The sequence below is a fragment of the Leuresthes tenuis genome, unplaced genomic scaffold (genome assembly GCF_036924035.1).
Source record: "Leuresthes tenuis unplaced genomic scaffold, fLeuTen1.0.hap1 SCAF_56, whole genome shotgun sequence".
In the NCBI taxonomy this organism is placed as follows: Eukaryota; Metazoa; Chordata; class Actinopteri; order Atheriniformes; family Atherinopsidae; genus Leuresthes; species Leuresthes tenuis.
The window spans coordinates 42,164-55,313 of NW_027325410.1; the positions used below are offsets into that span (position 1 = coordinate 42,164).

The window sequence follows — 13,150 nt, forward strand, 5'->3', positions numbered from 1 at the left end:
TAAAAAGCGGGTAAGAAAAGGTTAAAATACCCGACTGTACACAATCAATAGCGGGAGCGGAGTTGTTTGGCTACTAAAAGGTGTGAAAGTCCGACCATGGTTTGTAAAAAGCGGGTAAGAAAATGTGCGAATGCCCGACAATGTATGATCAAAAGAGGGAACGGAGGTTTTCGGCTGCAAGAAGGTCTAAATGTCCAACCATAATTTGTAAAAACCGGGGAAGAAAAGGCTCGGAAGCCCGACTATACACCATCAAAAGCGGGAGTGGAGGTGTTCAGCTGCAAGAAGGTCTGAATGTCCATCAATAATTGCTAGAAAACATGAAAAAAAATGTTCGAATATCCAACCGCACATGATCATAAGTGGGAGAGGAGGTGTTCAGCTGCAAGAAGGTGTGAATGTCCACCCATAATTCCTCAAAAATGGGTAAAAAAAAAAGGTGCGAATGCCCAACCATACATCATCAAAAGCAGGACTGGATGTGTTCGGCTACAAGAAGGTTTGAATGTCCGAGCATAGTTTGTAAAAAGCGGGTAAGAAAAGGTTCGAATGCCCGAACCTACACCATCAAAAGAGGGAGCGGAGGTGTTCCGCCATAAGAAAGTGTGAATGTCCGACCGTAGTTGGTAAAAAGCGGGTAAGAAAAGGTTAAAATACCCGACTGTACACAATCAATAGCGGGAAGGGATGTGTTCGGCTACAAGAAAGTGTGAAAGTCCAACCATGTTTTGTAAAAAGTGGTTAAGAAAAGGTGCGAATGCCCGACAATGTATGATCAAAAGAGGGAGCGGAGGTTTTCGGCTGCAAGAAGGTCTGAATGTCCAACCATAATTTGTAAAAACCGGGGAAGAAAAGGCTCGAAAGCCCAACTATACACCATCAAAAGCGGGAGCAGAGGTGTTCAGCTGCAAGAAGGTCTCAATGTCCATCAATAATTGCTAGAAAACATGAAAGAAAATTTTTCAAATATCAAACCGCACATGATCATATGCGGGAGAGGAGGTGTTCAGCTGTAAGATGGTGTGAATGTCCACCCATAATTCCTGAAAAATGGGTAAAAAAAGGTGCGAATGCCCAACCATACAACATCAAAAGCAGGTGTGTTTGCAAAAACCTGATGAGAAATGGTGAGAATGCCCGACTATACACCATCAAATGCGGGAGCGGAGGTGTTCGGCTGTGAGTAGGTGTGAATGTCCGACCATACTTGCTGAAAAATATGACAAAGCAGTTTTCACTTGGTTTGAGTGAAGGAATTCATTTTATATCAAAATCCGAAATTGTGTAGAACTCGTGGAAATAAGTTTATTCTCGGATTCCTAAAGGTTTAGTGTTGTTCTTTGGTATACTGCAAAGTAATACTTTCTATTTTGTTGAAACCCATTCAGACATGGATAAATATGAAGGACAAAGCAGTTTTAACTTGGTTTGAGTGAAGGAATTCATTTTATATCAAAATCCGAAATTGTGTAGAACTGGTGATAAGAAGCTTATTCTCGGATTCCTAAAGGTTTAGTGTTGTTCTTTGGTATACTGTAAAGTAATACTTTCTTTTTTGTTGAAACCTATTCAGACACGGATAAATATTAAGGACAAAGCAGTTTTAACTTGGTTTGAGTGAAGGAATTCATTTTATATCAAAATCCGAAATTGTGTAGAACTGGCGATAAGAAGCTTATTCTCGGATTCCTAAAGGTTTAGTGTTGTTCTTTGGTATACTGCAAAGTAATACTTTCTTTTTTGTTGAAACCTATTCAGACATGGATAAATATTAAGGACAAAGCAGTTTTAACTTGGTTTGAGTGAAGGAATTCATTTTATATCAAAATCCGAAATTGTGTAGAACTGGTGATAAGAAGCTTATTCTCGGATTCCTAAAGGTTTAGTGTTGTTCTTTGGTATACTGCAAATTAATACTTTCTTTTTTGTTGAAACCTATTCAGACATGGATAAATATGAAGGACAAAGCAGTTTTAACTTGGTTTGAGTGAAGGAATTCATTTTATATCAAAATCCGAAATTGTGTAGAACTGGTGATAAGAAGCTTATTCTCGGATTCCTGAAAAGGTTTAGAGTTGTTCTTTCCTATCCTGCAAAGTACAACGTTCTTTTTTGTTTAAAGCTATTATGACATGGATAAATATGAAGGACAAAGCAGTTTTAACTTAATCGGTTTCAACAAAATAGAAAGTATTACTTTGCAGTATACCAAAGAACAACACTAAACCTTTAGGAATCCGAGAATAAACTTATTTCCACGAGTTCTACACAATTTCGGATTTTGATATAAAATGAAATCCTTCACTCAAACCAAGTGAAAACTGCTTTGTCATATTTTTCAGCAAGTATGGTCGGACATTCACACCTACTCACAGCCGAACACCTCCGCTCCCGCATTTGATGGTGTATAGTCGGGCATTCTCACCATTTCTCATCAGGTTTTTGCAAATTATGATCTGACATTCACACCTGCTTTTGATGATGTATGGTTGGGCATTCGCACCTTTTTTTTTTACCCATTTTTGAGGAATTATGGGTGGACATTCACACCTTCTTGCAGCTAAACACCTCCGCTCCCACTTATGATCATGTGCGGTTTGATATTCGAAAATTTTCTTTCATGTTTTCTAGCAATTATTGATGGACATTCAGACCTTCTTGCAGCTGAACCCCTCTGCTCCCGCTTTTGATGGTGTATAGTCGGGCTTTCAAGCCTTTTCTTCCCCGGTTTTTACAAATTATGGTTGGACATTCAGACCTTCTTTTAGCCGAAAACCTCCGCTCCCTCTTTTGATCATACATTGTCGGGCATTCGCACCTTTTCTTACCCGCTTTTTACAAAACATGGTCGGACTTTCACACCTTCTTGTAGCCGAACACATTCGCTCCCGCTATTGATTGTGTGCAGTCGGGTATTTTAACCTTTTCTTACCAACTTTTTACCAACTACGGTCGGACATTCACACCTTCTTATGGCGGAACACCTCCACTCCCTCTTTTGATGGTGTATGTTTGGGCATTCGAACCTTTTCTTACCCGCTTTTTACAAACTATGGTCGGACATTCAAACCTTCTTGTAGCCGAACACATCCAGTTCTGCTTTTGAGGATGTATGGTCGGACTTTCACACCTTTTAGTAGCCAAACAACTCCGCTCCCGCTATTGATTGTGTACAGTCGGGTATTTTAACCTTTTCTTACCCGCTTTTTACCAATTATGGTCGGACATTCACACCTTCTTACAGCGGAACACCTCCGCTCCCTGTTTTGATCATTTATGGTCTGGCAATACTACCTTTTCTTACCCGTTTTTGAGTAATTATGGCTGGACATTCACAGCTTCTTGCATCCGAACACCTCTTCTCTGCTTTTGATGATGAATAGTCCGGCATTCTTACCTTTTCTAACACATTTTTCAGTAATTATTGTCGGTCATTCACACCTTTCTCATCAGCTTTTTGCAAATTATGATCTGACATTCACACCTACTTGCAGCCGAACACCTCGGCTTCCGTTTTTGATGGTGTATATTTTGGCATTCGAACCTTTTTCTTACCCACTTTTTACAAACTATGCTCGGACATTCACACCTTCTTGCAGCGAAACCCCTCCGCTCCCTCTTTTGATTGTGTATGTTCGGGCATTCAAACCTTTTCTTACCCGCTTTTTACAAACTATGGTCGGACATTCAATCCTTCTTGTGGCCGAACACATCCACTTCTGCTTTTTATGATGTATAGTTGGGCATTCACACCTTTTATTACCCATTTTTCAGTAATTATTGGTTGGAAATTCAGACCTTGCAGCCGAACACCTCCGCTCCCTCTTTTGATCATACATTGTCGGGCATTCGCACCTTGTCTTACCCGCGTTTACAAACCATGGTCGGACTTTCACACCTTCTTGTAGCCGAACAACTCCGCTCCCGCTATTGATTGTGTAGAGTCGGGTATTTTAACCTTTTCTTACCCGCTTTTTACCAATTATGGTCGGACTTTCACACCGTCTTACAGCGAACACCTCCGCTCCCTCTTTTGATGGTGTATGTTCGGGCATTCAAACTTTTTCTTACCCACTTTTTACAAACTATGGTCGGACCTTCAAACCTTCTTGTAGCAGAACACATCCACTTCTTCTTTGATGATGTATGGTTGGGCATTCGCACCTTTTCTTACCCATTTTTCAGGAATTATGGGTGGACATTCACACCTACTTGCAGTCGAACAGCTCTGCTCCCACTTTTGATTATGTTTGGTTGGATATTCGAACCTTTTCTTAACTGCTTTTTACAAACTTTGGTCGGACGTTCACACCTTCTTGCAGCCGAACACCTCCGTTTCCGCTTTTGATGGTATATATTCGGGCATTCGAACCTTTTCTTACCCGCTTTTTACCAACTATGGTCGGACATTCACACCTTCTTACAGCGGAAAACCTCCGCTCCCTCTTTTGATGGTGTATGTTCTGGCATTCGAACCTTTTCTTACCCACTTTTTACAAACTATGCTCGGACATTCACACCTTCTTGCAGCGAAACACTTCCGCTCCCTCTTTTGATTGTGTATGTTCGGGCATTTAAACCTTTTCTTACCCGCCTTTTACAAACTATGGTCGGACATTCAAACCTTCTTGTGGCCGCACACATCCACTTCTGCTTGTGATGATGTATAATTGGGCATTCACACCTTTTCTTACCCATTTCTCAGTAATTATTGGTGGACATTCAGACCTTCTTGCAGCTGAACACCTCTGCTCCCGCTTTTGATGGTGTATAGTCGGGCTTTCGAGGCTTTTCTTCACGGTGTTTACAAATTATGGTTGGAAATTCAGACCTTGCAGCCGAACACCTCCGTTCCCTCTTTTGATCATACATTGTCGGGCATTCGCACCTTGTCTTACCCGCGTTTTACAAACCATGGTCGGACTTTCACACCTTCTTGTAGCCGAACAACTCCGCTCCCGCTATTGATTGTGTAGAGTCGGGTATTTTAACCTTTTCTTACCCGCTTTTTACCAATTATGGTCGGACATTCACACCGTCTTACAGCGGAACACCTCCGCTCCCAATTTTGATGGTGTATGTTCGAGCATTCGAACTTTTTCTTACCCACTTTTTACAAGCTATGGTCGGACATTCAAACCTTCTTGTAGCAGAACACATCCACTTCTTCTTTTGATGATGTATGGTTGGGCATTCGCACCTTTTCTTACCCATTTTTCAGGAATTATGGGTGGAAATTCACACCTACTTGCAGTCGAACAGCTCTGCTCCCACTTTTGATTATGTTTGGTTGGATATTCGAACCTTTTCTTAACTGCTTTTTACAAACTTTGGTCGGACGTTCACACCTTCTTGCAGCCGAACACCTCCGCTTCCGCTTATGATGGTATATATTCGGGCATTCGAACCTTTTCTTACCCGCTTTTTACCAACTATGGTCGGACATTCGCACCATCTTACAGCGGAACACCTCCGCTCCCTCTTTTGATGGTGTATTTTCGGGCATTCGCACCTTTTCTTACCCGCTTTTTACAAACTATGGTTGGACATTCAAACCTTCTTGTAGCCGAAAACCTCCACTCCCTCTTTTGTTCATACATTGTCGGGCATTCGCACCTTTTCTTACCCGCTTTTTACAAACTATGCTCGGACATTCAAACCTTCTTGTAGCCAAACACATCCACTCCTGCTTTTGTTGATGTATGGTTGGGCATTCGAACCTACTTGTTGCCCGCTTTTCATTAATTATGGGTGGACATTCAGACCTACTTGCAGCCGAACACCTCGGCTTCCGCTTTTGATGGTGTATATTTTTGCATTCGAACCTTTTCTTACCCGCTTTTTACAAACCATGGTCGGACTTTCACACCTTCTTTTAGCCGAACAACTCCGCTCCCGCTATTGATTGTGTAGAGTCGGGTATTTTAACCTTTTTCTTACCCGCTTTTTACCAACTATGGTTGGACATTCACACCTTCTTACAGCGGAACACCTCCGCTCCCTCTTTTGATGGTGTATGTTCGGGCATTCGAACCTTTTCTTACCCGCTTTTTACAAACTATGCTCGGACATTCACACCTTCTTGCAGCGAAACACCTCCGCTCCCTCTTTTGATTGTGTATGTTCGGGCATTCAAACCTTTTCTTACCCGCCTTTTACAAACTATGGTCGGACATTCAAACCTTCTTGTGGCCGAACACATCCACTTCTGCTTTTGATGGTGTATAGTCGGGCTTTCGAGGCTTTTCTTCAACGGTGTTTACAAATTATGGTTGGAAATTCAGACCTTGCAGCCGAACACCTCCGCTCCCTCTTTTGATCATACATTGTCGGACATTCGCACCTTGTCTTACCCGCGTTTTACAAACCATGGTCGGACATTCACAGCTTCCTCTCCACCATACTTGTATGGTGGGATATTCACACCCACTTGCATCCGATGACCTCCGCCCCCACTTTTGTTGATATTTAGTCGGTCGTTCACACCTTACCCGTTTTCTTGCCGCCAAACACCTCTGATCTCGCTTTTGATGATGTAAGATTGGGCATTCAGACCTTGCTTTTCCTGCTTTTCACCAACTATAGACGGACATTCACACCTTCTTGCAGCCGAACACTTCCGCTCCACCTTTTAGGTTTCTATCACACCTTTTTTTTCACCGCATTTTATAGATTATGGTTGGAAATTCTCAACCACTCATCCGAAGACCTCTCCTCCCGCTTTTGTTAATATATTTGAACTTTAGTCAGACATTCACACCTACTTGCAGCCGAACACCACCTCTCTAGCTTTTGATGATGTATGGTCCGGCATTCTTACCGTTTCTAACACATTTTTCAGCAATTATGGTAGGACATTCACACCTTCTTGCAGCTGAACACCTCCTCTCCCACTTATGATCATGTGCAGATTGATTTTCGAAAATTTTCTTTCATGTTTTCTAGCAATTAATGATGGACATTTAGACCTTCTTGCAGCTGAACACCTCCGCTCCCGCTTTTGATCATACATTGTCAGGCATTCGAACCTTGTCTTACAAACTTTAGTCAAACATTCACACCTTTTTGCAGCCGAACACAGTTTTTTTCAGCCGAACTTGGGCATTCGAACCTTTTCATACCCACTTTTTACCAACTATGGTCGGACAATCAAACCTTCTTGTAGCCGAACACATCCAGTCCTGCTTTTGATGATGTATGTTCAGGCATTCGAACCTTTTCTTACCAGCTTTTTACAAACTATGCTCGGACATTCAAACCTTCTTGTAGCCGAACACATCCACTTCTGCTTTTGATGATGTATGGTTGGGCATTCGAACCTACTTGTTGCCCGCTTTTCATTAATTATGGGTGGACATTCACACCTTGTCGCAGCCAAACACCTCCGCTCCCTGTTTTGATCATGTATGGTTGGACATTCGCACCTTTTCTCACCCGCTTTTTGCAAACTATGGTCGGCCATTCACAGCTTCCTCTCCACCATACTTCTATGGTGGGATATTCACACCCACTTGCATCCGAAGACCTCCGCCCCCACTTTTGTTGATATTTAGTCGGTCATTCGCACCTTACCCACTTTTGGCAAACTATGGCCTTCTTGCAGCCAAAAACCTCTGATCTCGCTTTTGATGATGTAAGGTTGGGCATTCAGACCTTGCTTCACCTGCTTTTCACCAAATATAGTCGGACATTCACACCTTCTTGCAGCCGAACACTTCCGCTCCACCTTTTAGTTTTCTATGGGGCATTCACACCTTTTTTTTCACCGCATTTTATAAAAACACCACAGGAACACCGTATTGAGGCTTTGTTCTGACCGCTCATTCGGTGTCGCGTTTCTTTCAAGCAATTCTCCTGGTTAGCCCGCACTCGGCTCGCTCCCAGAGCCGTGTTAAAGTCTACTTCGCATTCACTCTCTTTTCTCAGCAGACTAAAAGAAAGTTTCATCTTGGGCTCCCTGAAACTTCCATCCTGCACCGCTGTTTGCTTTTTCACAAGAGCAGAGGAGAGCGCACCGTTCCCAGGGGCACTACAGTACCGGGTCGATGCTTGGAGTGAACGGAGCAAGCTCCTTTTTCAACTCCTATTGATACAAATCCATTTAATATGTAGTCCTCGCATAGAGGACACATCAGACATTAAACTGATAAGAACAGATACTACACTTGATCTTAGCCAAAAGGCCGAGAAGCGATAACTGTCCACTGGTTCACGTCCGAGGGCCCTTCCTGGCACAATGCGCACTTGTAGCGGTGTTCTTTTTATGGCCATATTGTCACTTTGCACCTCGGCCCACCCGCTGCACTGAGCACTCTTCAGCCCTTTTAAATGGTATAACTTTACACTACCGCACGCTCCAGCGAGCACCATTCAAGCAACAACTTTGCACTCCAGCTTCGAACATTGGCACAGTCGCAACAAGTAAGGCGACTCTACTCAGAGAAGTCACTCTGCACAGTAACAAGATTTCTTTTGCACAGACAGAAAGGGCTTCATCCGCAAAGGTAAAGCCTGCCAAAAATAGAAACAACTCATTAGTGCTGCTCAACGTTGTACTTTGCAGTAAAACAAAGAGCAAATCTAAAGATTCAGGAATCCGAGAATAAGCTTATTTCCATGAGTTCTTCACGATTTCGGATTTTTCTATAAAATGAATTCCTTCACTCAAACTAAATTAAAACTGCTAAACCGCTAATCTGTTACATGCAAGGCAGATGTCAAATTCACCGAAATAGGATCTAAGGGTATTTGGCCAATCGAGCTGTAGCAGCTTCGGTAAAAGAGTATAAGTTGAAGAGTTTGTGAATAAAGGTGTGCGCACACATAGTGAGTTGTAGGAAAATAGGCAGGGAGCAATGCCGGCTGGGGTATAGGTTCTTGTATGTTGTCTGACTGTTTGATTTGAATGTGTTGTGTAAGTGTCCTGTTGAATGTTACATGTTTGGGCTTTGACACGCTTCACTGTGGTTGTTAACTGTGTGGTGTGTCCTGAAATGTTATATGTTTGGGCTGTGTGACATGCTTAATGCTTTTCAGTAGCAACCCACTTATTCATATATAGCAACTGACAACATAAGAAGTCCGGACATACTTTGATAGTAGTTGTAGAAGTATCCTTATTGATAATAGATAAACTAATTCATAGTGATAGAACAGTAGATGAACAGGTGCCTGCACATGTCTCATGAAAATAAAATGGGTGTATGATTGCTGACGGCAGAGCAATACTGCCAAACTTATGAGTTCTTGTGGCAAACTTGATTCAGTGTCTTGACGTGTATATGCTGTTTCGCTGACTTGTCACAAGAAACAAAGTGTGTTTGATAAGATCCGACCATTTTATTACGGGAGGATCAGTATGTATGGATTCTGATGTGACTGATAAACTCATTCGTATCTTAAGCATAATCTAATACGTGAGACAACGCCCTGGCACACAATCAAAAAAAAAAAAAGAGAGAGCGGTTTTGTGTCCCCACAGTCCATAATGTAGAAAAGAGAGAAAAAAGCCTTTCTGATTTGTTGTGTGTGCTCACAGTGCAGAGTGTAGAGAAAAGAGAGAAAAGAAAGCCGTTTTGGTGTCACGGGTGTTGTGACTTACACACACACATTTCTGAATTGAGAAAGGAAATTATTTTAGAGGAAGCACTAGAGTTTAGATCCCACATTTGTTGATAGGCATTCATTTAATTTTTCTTTTAATCAGTTTTAAAGTGAATACTAACTGAGAAATGAAAAAGGTGAAGAGTTTAGAAGCTTGGTTCAAGAGCAAAACTTGGTTTATGATCAGCTGAGTCTCTAAACAGAACAGCAAATGGCTTCATCGAACATTTAAAAAAGATTCAGATTGTTAGAATATCCAGAATTTATAGGAATGGTGGTGATTACTCTTATTTTCTAGAATGGAAATAACTGCACCATGTCTGTTTTATGAATTTAAGGGGCTAAAAAGTTTTGTTCTCGTTTTTCTATGATTAACCGAATGTATGTGAGAGTCCAAACAGACAGAAGGGTTACGGCCGAGCGCTGGACCTTCCAAAAAAGATGAGACAGGCTGGACCCGTGCCATACTAGTTAAGGCCTGCCTGTGGATAACAGGTTCTTTAAACTCTCACACACACAAACTCACACACGTTCGCACACATACACCCATACACACACACATTCTTGAACTTGCTGCAAGATTAAACCTTTGCATTAACTGACTCCAGCAACTCTGAGTCTCATTGAGAGACTTTTCTCAACAATCTCAAACCAGATCTCAACGTTTTTTCCGCTGTCCAGGGTCGGAGCTGAAACCGTGCACAGTACTCCTAATGAAAGACCCCCTGCTGAATTGCGGTAATTAGGGGCCAGTGTCCACTGAAAGGGGGAAAAAGGGACGAGATCGTACTTTTGAATCAATGGCCAGAAGCCATTGGCAGTGCAGGCATCAACAATAATGGTGTTATTTCACCCATTAACACTTAAGGTACCTCATGCAGTGGCTGTGATATGGTTACTTAACAAAATATCTTTACCAGACATCTCTCCTACATAACAGTTCTTCTTTCACAGCCACACCTTGTTGTCGAGAGATGTGCTACACTTAATCCATCCACACTGCTACCTACCCCACAGATGGAAAGCCAGAAATAACCATCAGTGTTTTACCCAGGCCAGACTTAACTGATATACGTTATGAAAATGCAGAAATAACTATATTTATTCAACAGATCAAGGAAAAAAACCCTGATGGCACAAATGCTACAGGATTTGCAGTAGTAACAGAAACTGAAGTTTTCTTAAAACAACCACTACCAAAAAATTACTCTGTTCAAGCAGTCGAATTGGTAGCTTTAACTGAAGCTTGTAAATTAAATAACAAAAAGGTTGTTAACGTTTACACTGACAGTCAGTATGCCTTCTCAACTGTACATGTGTTAACACAGCATTGGAAAAACAGGTATGTTGACATCCACAGCTAAATGTATAAACTACAAATATTTTAGCATTATTAGATGTTATTCAATTGCCATCTACAATAGACTCGTATGAATGACCGGAAGGAAAACCATACTGCCAAAGAATTTGTTTAAATATGCTGCAGTATTGAGCCACGGACCATGTCATGTCTCAACGGGAGGGATGGAAGCAATAATGAACCAGGTTTTTACAGCATATGGTTTTACTAATTATTAAAAACATTTTTTTAGAATAAATAAATGAATAAAGTTTTGTCTAGCAGGTCAAATATGTGCAAAATACATTCCACAGGGCAATCTAAGACCAAAACGAAGATAATTCCCTAAGCCAGTGTATCTTTTTCAACATATTTGTTTGGATTTCATTATTTCATTATTTTGTAGATTTCATTGAACTAAATTAATGTTAAGGGAAACGATTCTGCTCAGTGACAACAGAGGTTTTTACCAAATGGTCTGAAATATTTCCATGTGCACAAGCAGATGCACTCTCAGTAGCAAAATCACACGTAAAATAACTCATTTCTAGATTTGAAATTCCTGAAAAGATCTTCAGTGATAATTTGACACACTTTGTAAACAATGTCATCTCACTGATGGCAAAGAACTTAAAATAGACCTTAGAAACCACTGTGATATAGAAGGTTTCGCTAACACATTGGAATTGTTTTTCTATTTACATATGCATGTGCAGTGAAGAATTGCTTGCTGCTGATAAATGCAAAGAAGAACAGCTTACACATAAATGCTCACATATAGGCTGCTGAATGCAATGAAGACCTGCTTATCCAGTAAAGTTCAATGTCAATGTGTAATATTCAATTAGGATTTGCAAAACAGTGAAGTTAAACAATGAATGGGTCCATAGTCGGTATGAGAAGACTACAGGAATATTTACCTGGGTGTACGTTCAAACAGAGATGAGAAAATTGCGATAAATTATTGTTTGTTTGTTTGTTAGTATGTATATGAATGTTATGTGTATAAACTGTGTTGAGTTGTAGTTACTCAGTAGTGTCTCAGTGAAACAACCGACGGGGGAAGCCTTGCGGTGACAACAAAAGCAGTGTTTTACTGATCAGTCAAGTTGCTCCAGTGTACTCCATACAAACTGGTTGGCTACTGAAGGGATAGAAAATGGGGAATACTTGTTTTAAAGCAAACAAGGAATTAGATGGGAAAAATACATGTTTTAACGGGACCCAGACAATATTAAATACTCAGACAGATGGGAGAAGAAGTGTAGTTTTGTAGGAAATCACAAAATTATTACATAAAATGAGTGAAATCAATTGAAGAATGCCTTTCTGAAGAGCTGTTTACCACAGATGAGCAGCTTTGCGACCAAGCACATTGTAGATCGCTTTACTGCCAAAATTATCTAGTTTAATGGATTGGTTTAGACATGCATAACAGCATTTTAAGAACAAAGAGAGAAACAAAAAGGGACAACGCTTCATGGTGGAAGGTGATGTATAAATAACTGTGTATATGATGAAGGAGAGACCATTTGAGCAGCACAGCCATTTCGCAGCACAGGGACAGCAGTCCAAGTTAAAGGATCTCCCATGTGGTATCACCTGTCACACTGTGTCAAGGCATCAAAAGAAGAAAAAATCACCAAACTCAAGGACAAAGAGACGAAGACTCCGGTGAACGAAGAGAGAGGACTTACAAACCAGAAATACAAAAGGATGCTCGATATCAAGATCCAGAAGAAGAGGCTAACAATGCCACGAACACTTACGATGCTGGGAATGATGCCAGCAATGAACAGAGAAGAAGATTCAGTGTCATCAATCTGCAACACGTGCCTCTAATGAGGGGGTGAATATAGAATCCTCAACGATTACAACGTCTCTGGGAACTGTGACAACAACAAGGTTTAAACCATTTTGATATATATTGTAACCTATTGGCTAAGGAATAGTGCTGAAAATGAGGTAAATCTAATCCACCACTGTCCTTGGTCTTCTGTAGGGTTTTTAAACTAATACGTGGTGGTTTGTTTTTCCACAGAAATTTGGAGATGCATGAATCTAGTGACTTAAACCAAGTAGCAGATGGTTTTATGGGGATCATTGAGAACAAATAGTTAACTTTTGGTAGTATCATCATTTTAATGGTTGTAACTCTCCCCATAAGTGATATAGGTAAGGACTTCCAACGAGAGAGATCGTCCTCTA

The 13,150-nt window shown here is 41.1% G+C and overlaps 1 non-coding gene across 1 annotated transcript; it reads right to left on the reverse strand.

Moving 5' to 3' along the window:
- Positions 1-8,004: 8,004 nt before the first annotated feature.
- Positions 8,005-8,195, reverse strand: LOC140285763 (U2 spliceosomal RNA). The gene has a single exon (XR_011910727.1). It is a non-coding gene; the product is annotated as a U2 spliceosomal RNA (small nuclear RNA).
- Positions 8,196-13,150: the final 4,955 nt, after the last annotated feature.